The sequence below is a fragment of the Triticum dicoccoides genome, chromosome 6B (genome assembly GCF_002162155.2).
Source record: "Triticum dicoccoides isolate Atlit2015 ecotype Zavitan chromosome 6B, WEW_v2.0, whole genome shotgun sequence".
NCBI classification, from domain to species: Eukaryota; Viridiplantae; Streptophyta; class Magnoliopsida; order Poales; family Poaceae; genus Triticum; species Triticum dicoccoides.
Genome location: NC_041391.1, coordinates 550,178,256 through 550,205,809, shown reverse-complemented (window position 1 = coordinate 550,205,809; position 27,554 = coordinate 550,178,256).

The window sequence follows — 27,554 nt, the reverse complement described above, 5'->3', positions numbered from 1 at the left end:
ATTATTTCCAATAAGTCAGTTGCTTGCTCCATTGTTTCGGAGAACGGTGTTCTAGTCATCTTGCCCATGAGGCATGGTTCAGAAGTATCATATGATTCATAATCAAGTGATTCCAAAAGTCCATCAGCATGGAGTTTCTTCATGCGCTTTACAACAATATGACCTAAACGGTAGTGCCACAAATATGTTGCACTATCATTATTAACTTTGCATCTTTTGGCTTAAATATTATGAATATGTGTATCACTAGGATCGAGATCCAACAAACTATTTTTCTTGGGTGTATGACCATTGAAGGTTTTATTCATGTAAACAGAATAACAATTATTCTCTGACTTTAAATGAATAACCGTGTTGCAATAAACATGATCAAATCATATTCATGCTCAATGTAAACACCAAATAACATTTATTTAGGTTTCAACACTAATCCCGAAAGTATAGGGAGTGTGCAATGATGATCATATCAATCTTGGAACCACTTCCAACACACATCGTCACTTCACCCTTAACTAGTCTCAATTCATTCTGCAACTCCCGTTTCGAGTTACTAATCTTAGCAACTGAACCGGTATCAAATACCCAGGGGTTGCTATGAACACTAGTATAGTACACATCAATAATCTGTATATCAAATATACCTCTGTTCACTTTGCCATCCTTCTTATCCGCCAAGTATTTGGGGCAGTTCCGCTTCCAGTGACCAGTCCCTTTGCAGTAGAAGCACTTAGTCTCAGGCTTAGGTCTAGACTTGGGCTTCTTCACTTGATCAGCAACTTGCTTGTCATTCTTCTTGAAGTTCCCCTTCTTCCTTTTGCCCTTTTTCTTGAAACTAGTGGTCTTGTCAACCATCAACACTTGATGCCTTTTCTTGATTTCTACCTTCGCCGATTTCAGCATCGCAAAGAGCTTGGGAATCGTTTCTGTTATCCCTTGCACATTATAGTTCATCACGAAGTTCTAATAACTTGGTGATAGTGACTAGAGAATTCTGTCAATCACTATCTTATCTGGAAGATTAACTCCCACTTGATTCAAGTAATTGTAGTACCCAGACAATCTAAGCACATGCTCACTGGTTGAGCTATTCTCCTCCATCTTGTAGGCAGAGTACTATCAGACGTCTCATACCTCTCAACACGGGCATGAGTATGAAAAACCAATTTCAACTCTTGGAACATCTTATATGCTCTATGGCGTTCAAAACAATTTTGAAGTCCCGGTTCTAAGCCGTAAAGCATGGTGCACTAAACTATCAAGTAGTCATCATACCGAGCTTTTTGTCAAAATGTTCATAACGTCTGTATCTCCTCCTGCAATAGTTCTGTCACCTAGCCGTGCATCAAGGACATAATACTTCTGTGCAGCAATGAGGATAATCCTCATATCATGGAGCTAGTCCGCATCTTTGCTACTAACATCTTTCAACTTATTTTTCTCTAGGAACACATATAAAACATAGGGAAGCAACAACACACTACTAGGAAAAGGGCTATAGATGAAATTGACACTAATGGAGCACTAGAGAAGTGGTGCGCCACTACTATATACTAATGGCGCACCATGTGCTGATGCGCCATTAGTGTGGAAGACACTAATGGCGCACCAGACACAAGGTGCGCCACTAGTAACAATTTTTTTTCATTTTTCCAAACATACTAATGGCGCATCCAGGCAAAGTGCGCCATTACTAGTTCTAACTAGTAATGGAGCACCAGCCATAGAGTGCGCCACTACTGTATTTTTTTATTCTTTTTTTGCAAAACTACTAATGGCGCACCGTGGTACAGTGCGCCATTACTAGTTTAAACTAGTAATGGCGCAGTATGCCACGGTGCGCCATTAGTATATATATATTTCTTTTTATTTTTTTTTGCAAAACTACTAATGGCGCACGGCCAGCAGGTGCGCCATTAGTATGTTGGGTTACTAATGGCGCATGGCTGAGTGGTGCGCCATTAGTAACCTGGGACCAGCTAGATATTTTGGACAGCCACACCTACACACTCACTTTCCCCACTTCATTCCCTCCACCTCCTTCTCCAAGCTTGTCAGCTGCCTCCTCCTCCTCACCTCATTTGCACCATAGATTCATCAAAATTAAGTGGTGAAATTACCTTTTTTTGATAGGTAAGTAAGGGGAAAGCTATCTTCATGTTGTAGATCTACTTTTTTTCTCCCTTGCTCCCTCCAACAACGTGCACATGCACTTTTTGTGGCCTAGCTAGATCTATGTATGTTTGTGGTGTTGCATATATGTTTGTGTTTGCAGGTACCGGTATTTGAAATGCGATAGTTGCCAATATTTTGCCGGAATGTTGATTCATTTCCGTTTCGGCGAGAATTTTGGCACTATGCATTCTTTTTGGTCCTATTTTTAGGGAAAGTCATGCCAAATTTTTTCTTGGTTCTAAAATATCGTCTTGCTCTACCTTGCAGGCGACCATGGTCCGCACGATAACCGAAGGCATCGTGAGTAGGTTTTTGAGCTCCGCGAAGGCCGAGATGCTTCAAAAGAACGAGACGGAGATAAGATGTCCGTGTCGAAGATGCAAGCTGAAGAGCCTTATTGCGGACCCGGATTCCGGGCAGGTGCGGGACCACCTGCTCTTGCATGGTTTCATGGATGGCTATCGGTGGCAAGGTGATGAAGATGACTATGAAGTCGTCCATGGGGGCCGGGCAAGAAATGAGGAAGGGCAGCAAGACAACCACCGCGGCTCGGGCGGGCGAGAAGACAAAGAATCTCCAGGACATGATCACGATGGTGATGCTGTACACAGTCATCATGTAGAAGATGTCAGACATGATGATGAGGACGATGTCGGAGCAGACGAAGGGCATGATCATGAAGATGAAGATGCTGGCAGAGCAGACGAGATGGACCATCGATGGGCTGGGTGCAGGACCCTCATATTCAAGAGCTGCTTCTCAAGCAGATGGATAACGCAAGAGCTGCCGCCCGAGAGAAAGCCAAGCTAGATCAACTGGAGATAGACGTGGTTACTCCATTGTATGAAGGATGCAGGCCCGAGGATACCCGCCTGAAAGTAACGCTCATGGCTCTGGAGATGAAGGTAAAACACAAAATGACCGACGCATGCTTCGACGAGAACATGTCATTCTAGCACGAATGTCTTCCCAAGGGGAACAAGTGCCCTACCAGTTTCGAGGAGGCGAAGAAAATCGTGTGTCCTCTGGATTTACCGCATGTGAAATACCATGTGTGCATGAACAATTGCATCATTTATCAGGATGAGCACGCGGAGTCTACCATATGTACGGTGTGCAGCGTTACTCGATACAAGAAGAGGAAGAAAGCTCCTCGAAAAGTGGTGTGGTACTTTCCGATCACTCCTCGTTTGCAGCGGTATTTCGCGGACCTAAGGTAGCAAAGCTCCTGCATTGGCACGCGGATAGGGAGGAGAAGAAGCAAGAAGATGACGCAAATGATCCGGAGATAAATAAAAAAGACAAGATGCTGAGTCACCCTAAGGATGGGAGCCAGTGGCAAGCGTTGAACTTCGAACACCCAGAATTTGGGAAGGATCCAAGGAACATCGTGCTGGGCGCGAGCACCGATGGAGTCAATCCGTTTGGCAACCAGAGAAGCACACATAGCACCTGGCCTTTGTTTGTGTGGATGTACAACCTTCCCCCCTGGTTGTGCATGAAGAGGAAGTACATTCACATGAGTATGCTAATTGAAGGGCCGAAACAACCAGGGACCGACATCAATCTGTATCTGGGGCTGCTGAAAGAGGAGCTAGACACGCTGTGGAAAACGCCAGCCAATACGTGGGACGCCGCAGAGAAAGAATATTTCCCTATGAGAGCCGCACTGCTCACGATGGTGCACGACTATCTCGGTTACGGATATCTCGCGGGGTAGGTGGTCCATGGATTTTCTGGATGCGTCAGGTGCATGGATGACACAACGTATCGCCAGCTAGATAGAGATCCCGGGTCTTTGAAAACCGTGTTCATGGGACATCGAAGGTGGCTTCGTGACGATGACCCGTGGAGGAAACGCAAGGATCTGTTCGATGGTGAAACCGAACCCCGAAGACGCCCGCGTACGAGGAGCGGCGAGGAAATAGACGAGCTGTTGAAAAATTGGAAGATTGCCCACTACCGGGAAAGAAGCAAAAGGCGCCAGAGCCGGGAAAGAAGCGAAAGGCGCCAGAGCCGCTGCTGAAGGTATGGAAAACGAGGTCTGTTTTCTGGGACTTGCCGTACTGGAAGATCCACCGTGTGCCTCACAGCCTTGATGCCATGCATATCACGAAGAACGTGTGCAAGAGTCTGCTTGGTACCTTGCTCAACATGCCAGAGAGGACCAAACATGGGCTGAAAGCAAGGGCAGACTTGAAATCAATGGGCATCAGGCAGGAGCTTCACGCTAATGATGATGATGATGATGATGATGATGATGATGAGGCGAAGCAGGACACAGAAAGTCGTCGCAAAGGCAAAAAGGCCAAGAAGACCGGAAATGCCTACCCTCCCGCGTGCTTCACTCCAAGTTAGGAGGAGATAAAGCAGTTTTTCACCTGCCTCATAGGAGTAAAACTTCCTTACGGTTACGCGGGGAAGATAAGCAGATACCTAGACCCAGCAAAGCAGAAGTTCAGCGGGATGAAGTCTCACGACTGTCACGTGCTGATGACGCAGATACTTCCAGTTGCAATCCGTGGGATCATGGACGCGCACGTTCGTGAAACGCTATTTGGCCGATGCAACTTTTTCGACGTCATCTCTCGGAAGTCGGTTGGCGTGAGGCAACTCAGAAGGCTACAGGAAGAGATCGTGGTGATACTATGCGAGCTTGAGATGTACTTCCCGCCCGCATTCTTCGACGTTATGGTGCATCTACTGGTCCATATCGTGGAGGATATCATCCAACTCGGGCCGACGTTCCTGCACAGCATGATGCCGTTCGAAAGGATGAATGGTGTCATCAAAGGATACGTTCGCAACATGTCACGTTCAGAGGGAAGCATAGCCAGGGGCTTTTTGGCCGAAGAGTGCATCTCCTACTGCACGAATTATCTAGGCATCGAGAACCCCGTTGGTCTGCCCGTCAACAGGCACCTCGGTAGCTCGCTGGATGGTGTCACCGTGAGGGTCGCCGCGAAATGCATGTCGACTTCGAGGGTCGACTTGCCGACTTTGAAAGAGCAAACCTAGTCGCGCTACAACACATAGACGTGGTCGATCCTTGGGTGGTAGAGCACAAAACCTTTATTGAGAAGACGTACAATGACTGAGGCCAACAGAGGATGGACGGAGATATAATCAAAGAGCACAACTCATGTTTCACGCATTGGTTCAAGCAGAAGCTTCTGTCATACCCTTTACATGAGGATTCTTCCGCGGAAGAATGACTCATATTCGCCTTGTCACAGGGCGCCGAGCACAACCTGATGACCTATGAGGCGTACAATATCAACGGCTACACATTCTACACCGAGGACAAGGACATGAAGAAATGGTTATCAGAACTCCGGGGTAACGATGGAATCCTACACCGGTAACGACAAGGACATATACTACGGAAGGATCGAGGAGATATGGGAGCTGAGCTACGCTGGAGAGAAGGTCCCGATGTTCCGTGTCAGATGGGCCAAGAACGTCATAAAAGAAGACCGGTATTTCACCAGCATGGTTATACCCGAAGCCAAATCCAAGACCGCGGGCACAAACGTCACCGTGAAAAATGAGCCATGGGTACTGGCTTCCCAAGTGGACCAATGCTTCTTCATTACCGACGCGCCAAAGCCCAGTCGTGTTGTCGTGAGGAGAGGCAAAAGGAAGATCATCGGAATGGATGGAGTAGCCAATGAGCAAGACTTCAACAAGTACGGCGACCCGAAGATCGAACATGACGACGACGATGAAGTAGCAGCATACACCACAAGAAGAAGCAGGACCACCCTACCCAAAGGACGTCCGTTCCATAGAAGAACTCCATTTGCAAAAAAGAAGGGCAAGAAGATTGTGAACAGATAGCTAGCTAAGATCGATTGTATTTAAATCGTAGTCCTCATTTCTCGGGCACTTTTTGATATCATGAATATTTTTAATTTCATGGGCACTTTTTGAATTCATGAATATTTTTTTAAATTTGATGATATTTTTTCATATTCAATATGAAAAAATATTGAATATTCATGAGGACACTCGATCTTGATCCCCCTCCCTCTCGATAGCTACCCCCCTCTCCGGATCCCCCTTGTCGCCGAGCACCCCCCGCACCCTCCCCCCGCTCACCCTCCCCCGGCCCGCTCCACCGCCGCCGCCGACACCCCGCACCCTCCCCCACTTTTTGATGATATTTTTTCATACTCATAAATGTTTTACCAATTCACAAATCAATGCAACTAAAAATCCCAAAAAAAGACTAGCTGTGCTTGGTTATATGTTACTCCCAAAAGCATATAAAGTTTGTCAAATTTGGAGCTATGGATATTTAGTTATGATTTAAATAGGTTTGAACATATTTAAACACAAATAACTATCAAACATCATTTTAAATGTTGTTAACATGGCAACAAACTGCATATTATTTTTCTACATGAAATTCTGAGCATCTAGCATATGTGACATGTTATATTTGGATGCATGCATAAAAAGATATGTGCAAAGAAAAAAATGCATAAATAAAAAAAATGGGGAGCCTGGGAATCGAACCTAGGACCTCCCAATGTGTGTGTTGCGTGCTGACCAGTCGAGCTAGTGTGTGTGTTCTGATGGGCATACGGTTAGGTGGAATATAATCTGAGTGCTCAAACTGTAATCAAATTTTTTTTACTAATGGCGCACCGGGGGAGGTGCGCCATTGCCGTCGTCGTACTTATGGCGCACTAGGGGGAGGTGCGCCATTGCTAACCCTCCCCCACTCCACCTATTTCCCTCTGGCCTCTCTCCCTCCCTCGCCAGATCCCCCCTCGACCGAACCCGCCCCAACCGTACGCCACCTCCCCGCCTTGCTCCGCCCCCTCCGTCCGCCGCACGCCGTCGGCGAAGCCGCCGCCTCTCCTTCCCTGCCTTCTTCTCCACCCCGCTGCTCCGACCCCCGCTGCCCCCGCGCCCCCGCGCCCCCACTACTGCAGCTCCCCCGCGCCGTCGCCCCCACGCCCCCACCAATGCAGCTCCCCCGCGCCGCCGCCCCCGCGACCCCGCGCCCCGAGGAGGACGAGTAGGAGGAGGAGACGGAGGCGGTCTACGCGGAGCAGCAGGCCGCGGAGGACGCACTTCTGGACCGCACGCAGGCCCTCATCTCCTTCGACTACATCCACCAATTGCAACCGGGAGCCCCTGCATCGACGGGATCAACGCCTTCTTCTTCCTCGGGCACCACCGCCTCCGTCGTCGATCCACCGCCTCTGCTGCTCCTAAGCCATCGCCGAGCCACCCTTGTGCTCCCCGGTGAGCACCACGTCGATTCCCCCTGTTTCCCCTTTGATTCCATCGCCGTAGACGTTGTGCGCCGCCTCCGCCCGAGCTCGTTCTCACCACCACCCCCCGCGCCTGTGTCCCGCGCACCCTGCCTTACTCGTTGGACGCCCCTGGCCGTGCCCACACGCGCGCTTGCGCAGCCCTGCTTGTTGTGGTAGCCTCCCGCTGCCTGATGTGCCTGTGTGCCTCGCGCTCGCTCGCCGGTGCTCTGCTGCTGGCTGTGTGCTACTTCTGCTGCCTTCCACTGGCTACTACTGCTGCTTCTGTTTTCCTACTACTGTCGGTGCTGCTTTTGCAAGTGGTCATGGTGTTTCTGATATAGCTTACCACTCATGCCAAGTGGTGGTCGTGGTGTTATTGTATCAAACTTCGGATTTATTAAGATTTGCAAACTGCACTGCAGAAGTTTGCCACCACAACAGGGTTATTAGTTTTAGGTTTGCACATGAAAAGTGAAAACAATCATAGTACTCAGTTTTATTTTATTTTTGGACCATGAAACACTTGAGGAGATAGACTGCTATGGTCTCAACCATGTTACTGTACCAGCAATAATTGTGCAAGATCATTGTTGGATGAAGTACAACCATGCAAATTCCTGACAATATTTGTTCATATCTGCAATGTAGGTGGAAAATGAGGGGTTAAAGTCTTCCATTTTTTACTTACACCTAGTGATAGATACCCACCCAAATGATCAGTGAGGGCGAGGAAAAAAAGGCCCGGTTTTCAGAATCTTGGATTTTTTTAATGTTTTGACTGAGTTTTTTTAGATTTTTTAACAAGTTTAATCAAGTTAATATCATGACAAGTATGCCAGGAGAACCGATCATATATGAGATACTAAACATACAAGTTCGTGACAGGGAATAAAACTAGCATATCTACCACCATTTGCATATGAAGCACAACAAGTATCAACGGCCACCACTATTCTATGACTAATCTCACACCAATCCTAAAGCTGCACTTAAGTATTGCTTATTATTCTTTCCTGAGATAAATAGTAATAAAAATGTGCTTGCTAGCTGCTGCCACTTGTAGCCACGAGACAAAGTCTCATTTTCCTCTGCTATCCATATGGTCTCAATTTTGACTCCAAAGATAAAAGGAGTTTTTTTTGTACTAGTATTTGACCCATGTACTCAAGGCATGAGTTACTCCTTTCACTTAAGGCAGTTTTTGAAAATGGGATGCAGAAGCAGATATTCAACAGCTTGGTTAGGTCATAATTAAATTAACTTAAACGGGCATGGAATTGCAAATACTACATGCAATAGTAAATGGGCTTGGTTAGGCTTCAGTTTATTTTATTAACAAAAAATGTTTTAGTTAATTAAAGGAAAAGTTTTGAATTTATTTTAATTAATAGAAAAATGTTTCAGTCAAAGTTACAGTTAAAGCGGATAAGAGAATGCTCCTACTGTACTGAAAAAGAAGAGAGGGAGAGAGGACACTACTGTACTTGCTATAGAGTGTGTAGGGGGGACTACTCAAGCAGTGCAAGCAAGCAAAATTGCAAGCTACTGCTGCTGCAAGAAAATTCTGTTAAAGCTTCCTTGGTTAACATTCTAGTTGTAGTCATGCTTCTTATTCTTGCTACTGCTACTGTTGTTATTCTGCTGCTGTTGTGTTGTTATCTGCTGCTGCTGGTTTCTTCTTGCTGCTGCTGTACTTGCTGCTAAGGTTGTAGAAATCTGTGGAGTTGGCACTTTACATAAGGTTGTAGATCATTGTAGTGTCCTAATGTCTAAGACTGTTGCATTGGAGGTTCATCTTGCAAACATATCAGAACTTGCAAACATTTTATTACTTGTTGCATTAGAGGTTCATCTTGTCTTGAGGCAAACAAATCAGCATTGGAGGCTCATCTTTATTACATATCAAAACTTGCAAACAAATCTGTGAAAGACTTGTAAAGTTGCTGGGTTTTGTCTCCGACCATTGTGTCGTGATGAATTTGCAGGTACCCTGAGAGGCCCTTGAGTTTGCCGGAATGTCGATTAACTTCTGTTCCGGCAATTTCGGGTACTCCATATGTCCTATTTTCAGCATAGGTCATCCTGAAATTTTCCGTGAATTTTAGCATGACTTTGCTAAAATAGGACATATGGGGTACTTGCGACTAATGCATGGGCCGGGGTATCTTAGTACTTAGTTAAGTAGGATCAACTGCCCTGCCATTCTTGCTGCATTAAACCATAGGTGGCAATAGAGCCAAGTGATTAGGCCCAACTTAGAATTCTCCTTAGCATCGATAAACCCTAGATGATAAACCCAACATAGGTGGCAATAGAGCCAAGTGATTAGTGCCAAGTGATTAGGCCCAACCTAGGGTGCCTCGGCATCGATAAAACCTAAATGATGAAAACTTAACTTGGCTTCTATAGGGTGCCTCGGTGTCGATGAGAACCTAAATGATGTACGCTTAGGCTTTTAGGGTGCCTCGGCGTCAACAAACCCTAAATGATAAAAGCTTAGCTTTTAGGATGCCTCGGTGTCGACAAACCCTAAATGATGAGACCATGATCTTGTTCCTTGACAATAACCAACTTTTTGACCAAACTTTTTTCCTATTTAGAGCGAAACATGGCCCACAACAATGAGCCCGGCGGTTTGGGCGGCAAGCAATTCTGGGAGCTGTCCCAGGAGTTGGAGGAAGAACCTCACCGCTATGAGGACGCCGTGGAAGACACCGATCCTGACTACACAACCACTGGTGGCGTCGGGGATGACACCACTGATGGCGCCGCCGAGGATGCCACCACTGATGATGGCGGCGCACGCACAGATGGCAGCCAACCGAAGAGGCAACGGAAGGACCGGCGACCGAGCGTGCTCGGCACCGTCAAGGAGGAATTTACTGAAGCTCCGACGGGCATCCGACGGCACCCAAACAAGTAGTCAAGGGGTACTCGGTTCAGCTCGGGTGCATTCTCTGGAGCACCGTCTCGATCAACACCGAGAACCTAAGGCATAAGGACCGAGGGAATTTGCGCAGCCTCCTCTTCACGAAGCTGCATGAACCATACAAGTTCCCCGCTGAGTTTGCAAACACACGCCTCTCAGGGAATAAAGTGAACAGTGCCGCCCTCACGAGGATGAGCACGGCCCTGTCTACTTAGAGAAGCACGATGAAGGCAATGATTGAAAAAGGTGATAGTTATGACAAGATCAAGGCGAAATATCCTTTGATGAGCGAAGATGACTATAAGGAGTTCAAGATCAAGTCCGAGAGCCCCGCAACCCCCGAATCAAGTCAGTGGGGGAAAGAAATGCGGCAGTTGAACTTAGGGGTCCACCAACTCGGTCCCGGCGGTTACAGAGTGGCGGAGCCTATATGGGACAAGGAGGACACGGAGCGTGCCGAGCAAGGCCTACCGCCCTGCTTCGAGAAATACAGTGACAAGCATACTAGGAACTTTCTCAGGGCCTGGTACAAGGAGGACCCGGTAACAAAGGAGCTTACCATGGATTCGAAGACCAGGGAGCTTGAGCTTGTTCTGGTAAGGAATGCACCCCCGCGTAATTAGCTCCATATGGTTGCATTCTAATTAATCCCCAATATTTCTAAATGGTTCACGTTCCTTCCGCAGGACAAAGAAAGCAGTAGCGCGGGGTCGTCTCAAAGCTCCCGTTTCGACACCCCTTTGAATAGGGCGTTGGACGTAATGAAAAACAAGGATAAGCTCAGTAAGCCGACGTCAGCTGGTCATGTGGCCGGCAAAGGCTTGTCCACAAAATGGTCGTCATACTATACCGCTGGTGGGCGAAAGGAGAAAAATACCAGCTCGGAAAGCCAGTCGCGCGAGGTTGAAGCACTCAAGGCACAAGTGGTGCGGATTCCGAAGCTTGTCCAAGAGCAAGTGGAACAACAACTGGGAATGAAGCTCAACGCCATGGTGCCTACGTTGATTCGTGGGCTGACGACGTGGATTGCGGGCGGCCAACAGGGGCCTCCCCCGGTTCCCAGCTTCACGGCCAGCAACTCGCACAATGCGCAGGCGGCGCCATTGGTGTCTCTGGCGGCGCCATTGGTGTCTCCGGCGGAGGCGGTATTCGTGTCTCCAGCGCCGGCACGGGCATTGGAGCTTAATGCACCCAGGTGTACGCTGCCGGCACCTCGCCAGCAAGCGGCCCCTCCGTCAGTTGCACGCCCACCGTTGGCGGTGCCTCGACATTAGCCGAGCTCGACGGCATCACGGTAACTAAGCCTCTCGGCCGATGACTTCATCTCCTTGCCTTTGACTGGGCATCCCTGATGCCCTACATGTTTTCGTAGGGCACCGCCGACGTTCCTTGCACTCTCCTGCACTTCGTGGGCGGCGAGTTGGTCGATGTCGCCAAGGGCAGAATCGTTGAACCGGGCAACCCCGTGTTCCACGGTAATCCGATGCCACCCACAGTGTATAGGGTTGAAGTGGTTCGGGTGCTGCCAGGCTGCGACGAGTTGTTACCTCTGATTCGACCCGCTGGGGCCAACGAAGAAGATGAGATGACCCTCAGCGCCTGCGTAAGCTGGCCCCTGCTTTGGCCGAAGAGCCAGATTCGTTTGGGGGCGGGGGACACCACCCCACAGACAAGACCGCCAGTCGTGCCGGCGCCAAGCCATGGCAAGAACGCCGCAATGCTACCGGACCTGCCGGACATCCCTATGGAACAGGATCCGGACATGCATATGGCACAGGATCCGGACGACGACGACAATGACGACGGTACATTTGCCAACGTCGATAAGTACTTTGCCGAACATGGGTACGATGATGAGTTCTGCGGGCCTCCTTCTCAAGGACCCAACCCTACAAAAGACGACCACGATCTAGCTGGTAGGGCGGAGAAACCCAGTTGCAACAGGCGTCGTCTGGTGTTCAGTTCTCAGGAGACGCCTCCAGCTGCCGCCTTCACCGAGCCTCAGATAGCTGAGGTGTGAAATATCATCAGCCCCAACACGCTCAAGAAGGCGGTCTGTGAGCAGAACTCGGTCCCATTACATCAGATCAAGAAGAAGGGACGGAAACGAAAGACTAAAAAGGGCGCCGGTGCGAGCCAGCCGGCACCGAGTACTATCCGTGCTCAGGACAGGCCACCTTCACCTAAGGATATCTCGAGTAGGGTGCATGTGGCGGGTAGGGCGATGCTACCGACAAATATGCTCAATGCTGCAACCGGTGCTATGCGGAGTCTATATGACAGTGTTCTTTCTTTGGAGAAGCGGCGCCTCAGAGAAAATGATGTGGCATACCCGGTTTTTGTGGCCAAGGTGCCAAAGGGCAAGGGCTTTGTGGATGGCGCCATCGGGGGTACGATCGTCCTACAGTTTGATGACATCTTTTCTATGTTTAACCTTCATCCGCTGCACTACACCTTCGTTCGGCTGTTTTCGCTGAGTATGGAGATGCGGATCATTAGAGACAAGACCCCGGACATCGTGATAGTCGACCCCTTGTACATGCGTGCCAAGATCTTGGGCAGCGCTGGGGACCGGCAAGTTGCGACTTCTTACCTCGAAGGCGTCATTCTGGCAAACCCAGATAAGGATAACTTCCTCGTGCCTTACTTTCCCGAGTAAGTCGTCCCCTCAACCGCCCCGTAACATATGATTTCTTAGATTTCGACCGTTCTTTTTTTTCTAACATTCCGTGTTCTGTGCAGTGACACACATTGCACACTCATCCTCTTAAGCCCGAAATATTCCATGGCCACGTATTTCGACCCGAACCGTGACTCCAAGATGGACTACACAAATATCAAGAAAGTTCTTGATGATGTTCTCCCCGGCTACGCCAAATCTGGTGGCACCTTCACCAGGCAAGTTCGTAGGTACGGCAGGCACGTGTTCGGCCACAATACGACATTCTCCTGCGTCAAGCAGCCGCCTGGAGGTCAGAAGGATGCCTACTACGCCCTCCATCACATGCGGGCGATCGTAAGGGACCATCATCACCTTCTGCTACCAGATAATCTCAAAGATTGGGCCGCGAGCTTGTCGGCAATCCAGGACACGGACATCAGACAAGAATTCTTTCGCATCCAGTCGGAGTTTGCGGACATCATCCATCAAGATGTCCTTCATACCTCGGGGTAGTTCCACCTCAGATATCAACCGTACAACAGTGAGATAGACATAACGCTACAAATGCAGGCTAACAACGCCCGCGATTTCATGACCATCACGACAGACGGCGGCTTCATCCACGCCCCGGTCCCATGAGTCGAGTTGAAAGTAGTGATGCTATGTGTAGTTCTGAAACATTGATTGGCTCATGTTGTAATTAAACTTTAATGAATTGTATGTCTCTTTGGTTTGGACAGTTGTTCAACTTAGATGTAATCGATGCTGTTTATTAGTAGGACCATGAATCGTGCTATTAATGTCTTGCTTTTCTCTTCCGATCCTTTTGTTGCATACTTATATATTGCTTATGTATTGTCTGTTATTTGGCTTGTGCATAGAGATGCCGTCATATGTCGTGTACAAGGGTAAGGTTCCCGGAGTCTACGACGACTGGGAGGAGTGTCGGAGACAGGTTCACCGTTTCAGCGGTAACAGTTACAAAGGGTACACCACTAGGGCGGAGGCGGAATCTAGATACGCCCGCTATCTAGCGGGAGAGAGGAGGGAGCGTTGGAGGAACCGGATGAAGACCAGTTTCATCGCGATGATGCTCATCGTGATGACCGCAGCTCTCTTCTATGTGATGGTAGTTTAGATGATCGATATGGACTTGTAATGTGAAGACAAACTCACTACTCGCGGTCTCAAGACTTGTAATGTTTTATCTTTGTTCGGTCTTTTGAATTCGGAGACTAATATGATGAATTGTATTCGGAGACTAATCTTCTATTGTATTCGATGAATCTGCTGTTGCTGTGTGCTGCTGTCTATATTCTGTCCAATAATATATTTTGTAACCTGTTCAAAAATCAGAAAAGTAAAAAAAACTAATATTCATACTAATGGCGCATCACCTCAAAGAGCGCCATTAGTATGCCAAAGGATACTAATGGCGCATCACTACACAGTGCGCCATTAGTATGCCAAAGGATACTAATGGCGCATCACCCCACAGTGCGCCATTAGTATGCCAAAGCACATGGTTAAATATGCCCCCCTGGGAGGCATACTAATGGCGCATGGTGTTCTATACTAATGGCGCATAGCGTGGTGCACCATTAGTATACCAGATACTAATGGCGCACCAGTGGTGCGCCATTAGGAAAAAATACTAGTGGCATGATACTAATGGCGCACCGGTAGTGCGCCATTAGTAGGAAAAACTGGTGCGCCATTAGTAGGCCTTTTCCTAGTAGTGACGTGAGCTATTGATCTATAACATTATTTGCAAAATACTATCAGGACTAAGTTCATGATAAATTAAAGTTCAATTAATCATATTACTTAAGAACTCCCACTTAGATAGACATCCCTCTAATCATCTAAGTGATCACGTGATCCAAATCAACTAAACCATGTCCGATCATCACATGAGATGGGGTAGTTTTCAATGGTGAACATCATTATGTTGATCATATCTACTATATGATTCACGCTCGACCTTTCGGTCTTAGTGTTCCGAGGCCATATCTGCATATGCTAGGCTCGTCAAGTTTAACCTGAGTATTCCGCGTGTGCAAAACTTTCTTGCACCCGTTGTATTTGAAGGTAGAGCTTATCACACCCGATCATCACGTGGTGTCTCAGCACGAAGAACTTTCGCAACGGTGCATACTCAGGGAGAACACTTATACCTTGAAATTTAGTGAGAGATCATCTTATAATGCTACCGTTAATCAAAGCAAAATAAGATGCATAAAGGATAAACATCACATGCAATCAATATAAGTGATATGATATGGCCATCATCATCTTGTGCTTGTGATCTCCATCTCCGAAGCACAGTCATGATCACCATCATCACCGGCGCGACACCTTGATCTCCATCGTAGAATCGTTGTCGTCTCGCCAACTATTGCTTCTATGACTATCGCTACCGCTTAGTGATAAAGTAAAGCAATTACAGGGCGATTGCATTGCATACAATAAAGCGACAACCATATGGCTCCTGCCAGTTGCCGATAACTTCGTTACAAAACATGATTATCTCATACAATAAAATATAGTATCATGTCTTGACCATATCACATCACAACATGCCCTGCAAAAACAAGTTAGACGTCCTCTACTTTGTTGTTGCAAGTTTTATGTGGCTGCTACGGGCTGAGCAAGAACCGTTCTTACCTACGCATCAAAACCACAACGATAGTTCGTCAAGTTAGTGCTGTTTTAACCTTCTCAAGGACCGGGCGTAGTCACACTCGGTTCAACTAAAGTTGGAGAAACTGACACCCGCCAGCCACCTGTGTGCAAAGCACGTCGGTAGAACCAGTCTCGCGTAAGCGTACATGTAATGTCGGTCCGGGCCGCTTCATCCAACAATACCACCGAACCAAAGTATGACATCCTGGTAAGAGTATGACTTGTATCGCCCACAACTCACTTGTGTTCTACTCATGCATACAACATCTACGCATAAACCTGGCTTTGATACCACTGTTGGGGAACGTAGTAATTTAAAAAAAATTCCTACGCACACACAAGATCATGGTGATGCATAGCAACGAGAGGGGAGAGTGTCGTCCACGTACCCTCATAGACCATTGTCATATTGCCTTGCATGATCATGTAGTTGACATAGTATTTGTGGCAAAGCCACCATTCATAATTCTTTCATACATGTCGCTCATGAATCATTGCCCATCCCGGTACACCGCCGGAGGCATGCATATAGGGTCATACTTTGTTCTAGTATTGAGTTGTAATCATTGAGTTGTAAATAAATAGAAGTGTGATGATCATCATTTTCTAGAGCATTGTCCCAAGTGAGGAAATAAAAAAAGGAGAAAGGCCATAAAAAAAGATATGGCCCAAAAAATGAGAGAAAAAGAGAGAAGGGACAATGTTACTATCCTTTTACCACACTTGTGCTTCAAAGTAGCACCAAGTTCTTCATGATAGAGAGTCTCTTGTTTTGTCACTTTCATATACTAGTGGGAATTTTTCATTATAGAACTTGGCTTGTATATTCCTACAATGGGCTTCCTCAAATGCCCTAGGTCTTCATGAGCAAGCAAGTTGGATGCACACCCACTTAGTTGCATTTTGTTGAGCTTTCATACATTTATAGCTCTAGTGCATCCGTTGCATGGCAATCCCTACTCCTCACATTGATATCTATTAATGGGCATCTCCATAGCCTGTTGATACGCCTAGTTGATGTGAGACTATCTTCTCCCTTTTTCTCTTCTCCACAACCACCATATTCTATTCCACATATAGTTCTGTGTCCATGGCTCACGCTCATGTATTGCGTGAAAGTTGAAATAGTTTGAAAATTCTAAAGTATGAAACAATTGCTTGGCTGAAACCGGGGTTGTGCATGATTTGAGTATTTTGTGTGACGAATATGGAGCATAACCAAACCATATGATTTTGTAGGGATGAACTTTCTTTGGCCATGTTATTTTGAGAAGACATAATTGCTTAGTTAGTATGCTTGAAGTATTATTATTTTTATATCAATACTAAACTTTTATCTTGAATCTTTCAGATCTGAATATTCATACCACAATTAAGAGGGTTACATTAAAAACCATGCCAAGTAGCACTCCACATCAAAAATTCTATTTTTATCATTTACCTACTCGAGGACGAGCAGGAATTAAGCTTGGGGATGCTTGATACGTCTCCAACGTATCTATAATTTTTGATTGCTTCATGCTATATTATATTCTGTTTTGGACATTATTGGGCTTTATTATACACTTTTATATTACTTTTGGGACTAACCTACTAACCGGAGGCCCAGCCCAGAATTGCTGTTTTTTTGCCTATTTCAGATTTTCACAGAAAAAGAATATCAAACGGAGTCCAAACGGAATGAAACCTTCGGGAACGTGATTTTCGGAACGAACGTTATCCAGAGGACTTGGAGTCTATGCAAAGGAACAAACGAGGAAGGCACGAGGTAGGGGGACGCGCCTACCCCCCCCCCCCCAGGCGCACCCTCCACCCTCGTGGGCCCCTCGTTGCTCCACCGACGTACTTCTTCCTCCTATATATACCTACGTACCCCCAAACTACCAGATACAGAGCCAAAAACCTAATTCCACCGCCGCAACTTTCTGTACCTGAGAGATCCCATCTCGGGGCCTTTTCCGGAGCTCCGCCGGAGGGGGCATTGATCACGGAGGGCCTCTACATCATCTCCAAGGCCTCTCCGATGAAGTGTGAGTAGTTTACCTCAGACCTTCGGGTCCATAGTTATTAGCTAGATGACTTCTTCTCTCTTTTTGGATCTCAATACAATGTTCTCCCCTCTCTTGTGGAGATCTATTTGATGTAATCTTCTTTTGCGGTGTGTTTGTCGAGATCCATGAATTGTGGGTTTATGATCAAGATTATCTATGCACAATATTTGAGTCAAATCTGAATTCTTTTATGTATGATTGGTTATCTTTGCAAGTCTCTTCGAATTATCAGTTTGGTTTGGCCTACTAGATTGATCTTTCTTGCAATGGGAGAAGTGCTTAGCTTTGGGTTCAATCTTGCGGTGTCCTTTCCCAGTGACAGTAGGGGCAGTAAGGCACGTATTGTATTGTTGCTATCGAGGATAAAAAGATGGGGTTTATATCATATTGCATGAGTTTATCCCTCTACATCATGTCATCTTTCTTAATGCATTACTCTGTTCTTCATGAACTTAATACTCTAGATGCATGCTAGACAGCGGTCGATGTGTGGAGTAGTAGTAGTAGATGCAGAATCGTTTCGGTCTACTTGTCTCGGACATGATGCCTATATACATGATCATACCTAGATATTCTCATAACTATGCTCAATTCTTTCAATTGCTCGACAGTAATTTGTTTACCCATCGCAAATAGTTATGCTATCTTGAGAGAAGCCACTAGTGAAACCTATGGCCCCCGGGTCTATTTTCCATCATATTAATCTTCAATACTTTGCTATTTTCGTTGCCGTTTAATTTTTTTATTTACTTTTCATCTTTATCACAAAAATACCAAAAATATTATCTTATCATCTTTATCAGATCTCACTCTCGTAAGTGACCGAGAAGGGATTGACAACCCCTTTATCGCGTTAGTTGCGAGTTTCTTGTTTGTTTGTGTAGGTGCGAGGGACTCGTGCGTGGCCTCTTACTGGATTGATACCTTGGTTCTCAAAAACTGAGGGAAATACTTACGCTGCTTTACTGCATCACCCTTTCCTCTTCAAGGGAAAACCAACGCAGTGCTCAAGAGGTAGCACCAAGCCCTAAACTCTCTCGAGAGGGCTGATCTGGAGTCCGTTTGGGGCTCCGGAGAGGGGAATCCGTCGCCGCCATCATCATCAACCTTCCTCCATCACAATTTTCATGATGCTCACCGCCGTGTGTGAGTAATTGCATCGTAGGCTTGCTGGATGGTGATGGGTTGGATGAGATTTATCATGTAATCAAGTTAGTTTTGTTAGGGTTTGATCCCTAGTATCCACTATGTTCTGAGATTGATGTTGCTATGACTTTGCTGTGCTTAATGCTTGTCACTAGGGCCCGAGTGCCATGAATCCAGATCTGAACCTATTATGTTTTCATGAATATATGTGAGTTCTTGATTCTATCTTGCAAGTCATTAGTCACCTACTATGTTTTATGATCCGGTAACCCCGAAGTGACAATAACCGGACCACTCCCGGTGATGAACGTAGTTTGAAGAGTTCATGTATTCACTAAGTGTTAATGCTTTGGTCCGGTACTCTATTAAAAGGAGGCCTTAATATCCCTTAGTTTCCAATAGGACCCCACTGCCACGGGAGGGTAGGACAAAAGATGTCATGCTAGTTCTTTTCCATAAGCACGTATGACTATATTTGGAATACATGCCTACATTACATTGATGAACTGGAGCTAGTTCTGTGTCACCCTATGTTATAACTGTTGCATGAGGAATCGTGTTCGACATAATTATCCATCACTGATCCAATGCCTACGAGCTTTTCAAATATTGATCTTTTCTTAGTTACTTTACCGTTGTCACTGTTACAATTACTAAAAAAACTGCTGTTGTTACCTTTGCCACCGTTACTGTTACTTCCATACTACTTTATGACTAAATACTTTGCTGCAGATATTAAGTTTTCCAGGTGTGGTTGAATTGACAACTCAATTGCTAATAGTTGCGAATATTCTTTGGCTCCCCTTGTGTTGAATCAATAAATTTGGGTTGAATACTCTACCCTTGAAAACTGTTGCGATCCCCTATACTTGTGGGTTATCATGCTTGCCCAATATCTTTTCTAGCAAAAAATTCTGCGCTAAGTAGAGATACTACTTGTGCATCCAAAAACCCTTAACCCAAATCTTATTTTGAGAGTCCACCATACCTACCTATGGATTGAGTAAGATCCTTCAAGTAAGTTAACATCGATGCAATAAGGCAATAAAAATTGCTTCTAAATGTGTTGGATCATTTAGTGTAGGAGAAAATTGAGCGTTGCACGAACTTGTGATGGCAAAGAATAAAAGTGACATACTGCATAATAAAGGTTGCTATCATAAGGGGCAATATAATGTGACGTTGTTTTACATTAAGGGATTTGGCATACAAATGAATAAGTGCATGACAACCTCTGCTTCCCTCTGCGAAGGGCCTATCTTTTACTTTTATGCATTTACTTTTATGTAAGAGTCAAAGTAATCCCCTATTCGTTTTTATTTTTCTTGGCAAGCATCATGTGGTGAGGAAATATCTAGGCACACATATCCAGTTGGATATGAGCGTGCATGAGTTATTATTGTTGACATCACCCTTGAGGTGAATATGTTGGGTGGCGAAACTACAAGCCCCTATCTTTCTATGTGTCTGGTTGAAACTTTTTGCTCATGGGTATGCTGGGAGTGTTAGCAATCATAGAAGATTAAATGATGGTTGAGTATGTGGACTTGCCTAAAGGATCCGATATGTGACCCTTCCTAAAAATATGATGAATTGTAGTTGCAAAGTTGACTGAGAACATAGTTTGTTGGTTTTCAATAAGGTTTATGCTTTATACTTCAATGTTGTGATGAATTGTTACTTATTCATGAGAAGTTATATGACAAAAGTTATTTGGTAAAGTTTATGTTAAAGTAAGTTGTTGTTATAATAATATGCATGATGCTTCTATGTCTGTATTTTGTTTTTATCGACACCTCTCTCTCTCTCTCTCTCTCTCTCTCTCTCTCTCTCTCTCTCTCTCTCTCTAAGCATGTGGACATGTTTTTCGATTTCGATTTTCGCTTGAGGACAAGCGAGGTCTAAGCTTGGGGGAGTTGATACGTCCATTTTGCATCATGTTTACCTACTGTTATTTATAATGTTTTCATGCATAATAATGCTTTTGGGAGTAATTCTAATGCCTTTTCTCTAATAATTTGCAAGGTTTACACAAAGAGGGAGAATACCGGCAGCTGGAATTCTGGACCTGAAAAAGCACATCAGAGCCACCTATTCTGCACAACTCCAAATAAGGTGAAACTTCACAGAGATTTTTTATGGATTATTGGAGCAAATAACTACCAGAGGGGGCGCACCAGGTGGGCACAACCCACCTAGGCGCTCCAGGGAGCCCAGGCGTGCTCTGGTGGTTGTGCCCTCCTCGGCCCACCTCCGATGCCCATCTTCTGGTATACAAGTCATTTTGACCTAGAAAAAATAAGGGGAGGACTTTCGGGGCGAGGCGCTGCCATCTCGGGGCGGAACTTGGGCAGGAGCACTTTTGCCCTTCGGCGGAGTGATTCTGCCGGGGGAACTTCCCTCTAGGAGGGGGAAATCATCGTCATCGCCATCACCAACAACTCTCGCATCTTTGGGAGGGCAATATCCATCAACATCTTCAACAACACCATCTCCTCTCAAACCCTATTTCATCTCTTGTGTTCAATCTTTGTACCGGAACCTTAGATCGGTACTTGTGGGTGACTAGTAGTGTTGATTACATCTTGTAGTTGATTACTATATGTTTTATTTGGTGGAAGATTATATGTTCAGATCCATTATGCTATTTAATATAATACCCCTCTGATCTTGAGCATAATTATCATTTGTGAGTAGTTACTTTTGTTCTTGAGGCCATGGAAGAAGTCATGTTGCAAGTAATCATGTGAACTTGGTATGTGTTCAATATTTTGATGATATGTATGTTGTGATTCCCTTATTGGTGTCATGTGAACATCGACTACATGACGCTTCACCATACTTGGGCCTAAGGGAATACATTGTGGAGTAGTTATTAGATGATGGGTTGCTAGAGTGATAGAAGCTTAAACCCTAGTTTATGCGCTACTTCGTAAGGGACCGATTTGGATCCAAAAGTTTAATGCTATGGTTAGATTTTATCTTAATACTTTTCTCGTAGTTGTAGATGCTTGCGAGGAGGTTAATCATAAGTAGGAGGTTTGTTCAAGTAATAACAGCACCTAAGCACCAATCCACCCACATATCAAATTATCAAAGTAGCGAACACGAATCAAACCAACATGGTAAAAGTGACATGATGAAATTCCCGTGTACCCTCAAGAACGCTTTGCTTATCATAAGACACCATTTTGGCCTGTACTTTGCCTCAAAAGGATTGGGCTACCTTGTTGCACTTTATTTACCATTACTGTTACTTGCTCGTCACGAATTATCTTGCTATCAAACCACTTGTTACCGACTATTTCACTGCTTACAGAGAATACCTTGCTAAAGACCGCTTATCATTTCCTTCTGCTCCTCGTTGGGTTCAACACTCTTACGTATCGAAAGGACTATGATTGACCCCCTATACTTGTGGGTAATCAACTATATCTAACGTACAAGTGCAATGCAATTGCAGCCTTGAGCTGCAATCAGCTTGGTAGATGCAAATCCATGCTTCTCTTATAGCAACCTAGGATTGAAATATTGATGCTTTAGTATTTTGTTGTTGTTTTTCAAATAACTGTCACACGCTTGTTAGATTTTGACATCACATGATGACATTGCTAGCATCACAAATGCATGTGAGACATGACGACTACAATGCATGGCTTGAGGGTCTAGGCGGCCAACGGTATGGTGTGGTGTGTCTAGATGGCCACGGGGACCATCGTGTTGGTTGTGGCGTGGCTACATGATGATCACAAAGTCTTGATCCAAGAAATACTATAATTGCCTCTACGTACACATCTTTCTCAGTTGGAATTTTTTAGATCACTTGATGACAATTTGATCTCATGTTTCATAAGTTTTGAGCACTAGAGATTATGTACAAAATTTTCAATGCCCGGCCCATCCACCCCGGACACGATCTTTGTATTGCATCATGTAGATGTACACGGCGGATATGCAAGGGCTCCTCTTTCTTTTTGGTTTATTGTATAATAATTCAATATAACGAAACCTTATGTAAGGGAAACTCCAACGCCGACCCTAAGACCACCCGCAACCATCCACAACTCCCAGGGCATGTTGAAACCAAAATATCATTTAGTTAGAACTAACTGATATTTTGGATTGACTCGGCACATATTATGGGACTTTGTTTGAATCAAATTTCTTCAATTTTGTTGATTTTCATTTGATACACAACCGGACATATGCAACTAGCTATGAATGACCGGCTCCCGCATCAGTGTCCGCGGAACGATGCCGAAGCGAGTTTGCGGGTTATCATTGAAGATGCCCAAAGACTAGATAAGTAGTATGTGTAATTAATTGTGTAAATAGTTTTACAAAAAATTATGTCAGAATTTTTTTGCTTTATCTATTTCATCAGACGAAAGATAATGCAATCAATTTTTTTGTCCAACCAATCCCACATGCCTTATTGGTTAGTCAATATTTCCGCTATAGTAGGTAACTACCAATTACTCCCCGCATCTCTCCCCCTAGGGTACGCTCTAAAACCATTGCCGCCGCTCACACACCCGCCTGCCTGCCGCCCATATGGTCGTCGTGACAGATCATGGCCATGGACGTGCGGGGCATGTCATGGGCGCCGTCATGACAGATCGTGGACGTGCGGGGCCAACCACCGACGTTGTCCATTGCATGGATCCGGATACCCAGGAGAAAGCTTTGGACTACTTGATGTCCTACCCCAAGAAGCATCACGTCACGAGGAGGTGCACATGCACGACATGGACTTGAATTCCATTATGGTAGTTTTAGTTTTTTAAGCCTAGATTTGTCTTCAAGTTTAAGGTTAGGTTAATCATTAACAATCAATATGTTGTTGAATTGGCATAATGTAATCCAGCTCTAAATACTGTTGATCATCAGTACATAATGATCATTATTTATTTAATCTTTGAGAAATTAATGGTTCCTCCACTCCACAATTTAGTGCATTTAGATTTACGCTAAAAGTTAGACATCCTAAAGGTTCTCCAAGTTAATTAACAAAAATATAAACAAAAGTACATATGATTTATGCTTTCACATGGATTTAATATTTATTTTTTCTCCTTAAATTTTCAATATTAATAAATATTTATTTTAAAAATAATGTATAGCCACTACAGTATGTAACTTAGGGACTATTAGGTACTGTAATAATGGTGCAGCTTATATCATACATAATTTAAACTTGCTGCCTCATTCTGATGATTATGCAGACATTTTGGAAGGAGAGATGGATGCACACACTCAGAAAACCCTTGAAGAATTGCATAATGGACAGTGCAACGTGCTTAAGCGTATGGCGTATTGATGCGCGTTCTGTGGCAAATATCTGGACCCGGCTTTCATTAGTATTCTTAAGCACATCGATGGCATTGGCTATGAAATGAAGCTTCGTGTGCGGGCGAAACACAAGGCACTAGCCCAATATCTCAAGAATTTGTCAGACAAAGAGAAGGTCCGAAGAAGGCCGTGATGAGAACCAGCATTTCAAAAAGTAGACGAATAATCGAAACCCTGAAGAAGTTCTGGTTGGCATAAGTTGTGTTTTGTGGGTTTTTTTTTAAAATACCGATGAATATTTTAATTATCCCAGTTTTTGCAAAACTGTTAAAAAATATTTAATCATAAAATGCATACTATTTAATTCTTGATTTTTTTCCAAATATTTTAGCCTTACATCTAATAGTTTACAATTTTATCGATTAACCATTATATATATATATATATATGAAGTGCTTAAAATTATTCGAGATCAATTCGTGAAGACACATGCACATGCAATATAAACAGCACTGTATTTTTAGGGTTTCATTAAAAGCTCACATGTGATGGTCCTACTGGCCTGGTCATGCTGATCTTTTCTGTATGGCCACAATCAGTAAGCTGCCAAACCTACATCTAATCGGGCCTAAAACTTTTTACCTTTTGTGGGCCGGTAGGCAGAGTGAGAAGCGAGTGATGGCCCCAACCCCAACCCCACCTCCCATTCCCAATCCCACCCCACCCTTCATGTTCTTTGCAGAGACAAAGAGGCGACGCGGGGGGCGACAACTAGGGTTTGTCCAGCCATCACCTTGGCCGCCATGTCGTTGCCAAATCAGCCGGATCCGGGAGGCTACCCACTCCCCCTACTCTGGCCATGATTATCCACTACTTCATTGACAACAAGGTCTGACCACGACACCTCTTCTCCCCAATCCCTGGCCATGCCACCCGAAGCTCCGGTGCTGCCAGCTTTGAACTAGTCTTCTCTAGCTCCATCTGGTACCACTTTGCGGGTAAGATTGATCTTCCCTGCCCTTCGCATGTCGATCTGACTGTCATTTTCCGATCTAGCAGCAATGCACAAGTTAAAATCTAACACTTGCGTGAGTAGGTCATATTGCAACAAGCAATTTTACAGCAAGATAATCTGACAATGTACTTCATAATCATGGTTTTACCTGTTCGTATGGGTAGTAATGAGTAAACACTTTCGTAGCAATTAAGAGAAAAGGGTGGTTATTGGCCAGCATACCTTGTTCGTCGACATGGCCTTCACTATGCTATCATCTTGCTTGACAGATGCTACCAAGTCCTTTTTCTCACTAGAAAATGAACCCCCAATGATAGCTATAAAAAAGTTTATTTACAACAGCATAACATGTTTTGGTTTGTTGGGATAATATGAAGACTGTGTATATGTATTTGTTGATGCTTAATTTAAAACTACAATGTGAGCATAGAAAGAATCCATGAGGAAATTTGTAATGATGGAAGGAGGATCAGTTATAGTTTCACTATTATTCGATGGTAGTGTGATGATTAGTGCATATTTTGAAGGATTTGTTGAGTATACACGGCTACGGCTTGGTGCATTTTTTATGATATGTGCACACATGTAACATTTATGGTTGGTGCATATTTTTGGTGATTCATTTTACTACTTATTTGAATTATGTCAGCCTATCTCCATGATATGGTATGGGCTTGTTGGGGTCAATAAAGATTTGCTGAGAGGTAGTAGTTCATATTGCAACAAATGCTTCACTGTTAGAGTTCCTACCATTTTACTTCATAATCATGATTTTACTTGTTGGTATGGGTAGTAATGAGTAAATACATACCAAGGTATAGAAAAGGGTGGGTCTTGGCCAGCATACCTTGTCATAGCCTTCACTATGCTGTCATCTTTCTTGAGAGATGCTATCATGTCCTTATTCTCACTTGAAAATTAACCTCCACGGCTACCTCTAAAAATGTTATGTACAAGAGCAAAGGCATTATTTGTTTTGTTGGGACAATTTAAATACTTTATATTTATCAGCTGATGGTACCACACAATAGCCCATCAGGAAATTTGCACTGTTGAAGGCAGATCAGTTAAAGTTTCACGTATTACTCGATGAGAACACTCAATCATGGTGCATTTTTTGAATGAGTTGTTAAGTATACAAGGCTAGTAATTTGTGCATACTTTTGATGAAATGATTTTTTAAGTGATTGGTTGAGTACCAATCATGGTGTAACAGTTATGGTTGGTTTATATTTTTGATGATTCTTTTTACTACTTGTTCGAATTATGAGCGTAATTGGTTGCCAAAAATACTGGCTACTTATTTTGATTGGTTACCAAGTTTTCTTATCTAGCTCACATAAAGTTGCCAATATTTGGCAATGCCAAAATTGGTAGCAAAGCAATCATGCTCTATCCGCATAAATGGTTCGATGCCAAAATTTGGCATTTCGCCAAATATTTTTACCAATCTCACGAAAATATGCCAATTTTTGTTAACTTTGATATATCCTAATTGGTTATGTCTGGCCAATGATTATGAGTCTAACCACTAGTCTTGGCTAGTCGTGCGACTACTCTAGTAGTCTCAGTCTGGTTGTCGACTAGCTTATTCATGTACATGTTTGTACATGAACTACGTACTTAACAAGAAGTATGCAAAAAGGTCATTCACATTGTATATGGTGCTGCCAAGTCCTAATGTAAGACTGATTTCATATATCAATAACTATCATTTGTTCATTGCAATGCATGCAACAGGTTTCAATGGAAACCATCCTCATCAACAGTGAAGAGAATGATCACTGGACCAACTCAGATGATGCTTCAGATGGAACTTCACATGGGAGTGACGGCTATAGCGGTGATGACAACACCTCTAGCGACTATGACACTGATGATAATTCTGATGTCGACCACGATCCCATCGTCCAGAAAGGCGTAAAGTTCTATATGGCTAGTCTGATATTAATTGAACAGTGAACTATCTAAAGTTCAGGTTTGAGTAACACTTGATTACCACACATTACTCTGTTTGGGTTCTAGATGACCCATTGCCTTTTTCCAAATCAACATTGACTAAACTAGAGCTTAAATAGAGTAGAGTGTTTAGTTGTTAGTTTAAATCAATCAAATATTCAATTTGCCCATGTTTTTATGAGATATTGCTATGTCCTTCATTTCTTGATCATTGGAGTAGGCATTGATCATCAACCCAGTGTTGTGTTGATGTTCTAGATCTTATGTATGAAATTATTTCCTACTATGCCATCTTAATTTTTTTAATACATGTCCAAGATACCAGGTGAGAAAAGGTTTCGAGAAACACATCATCTACGACAATCATGTCTTG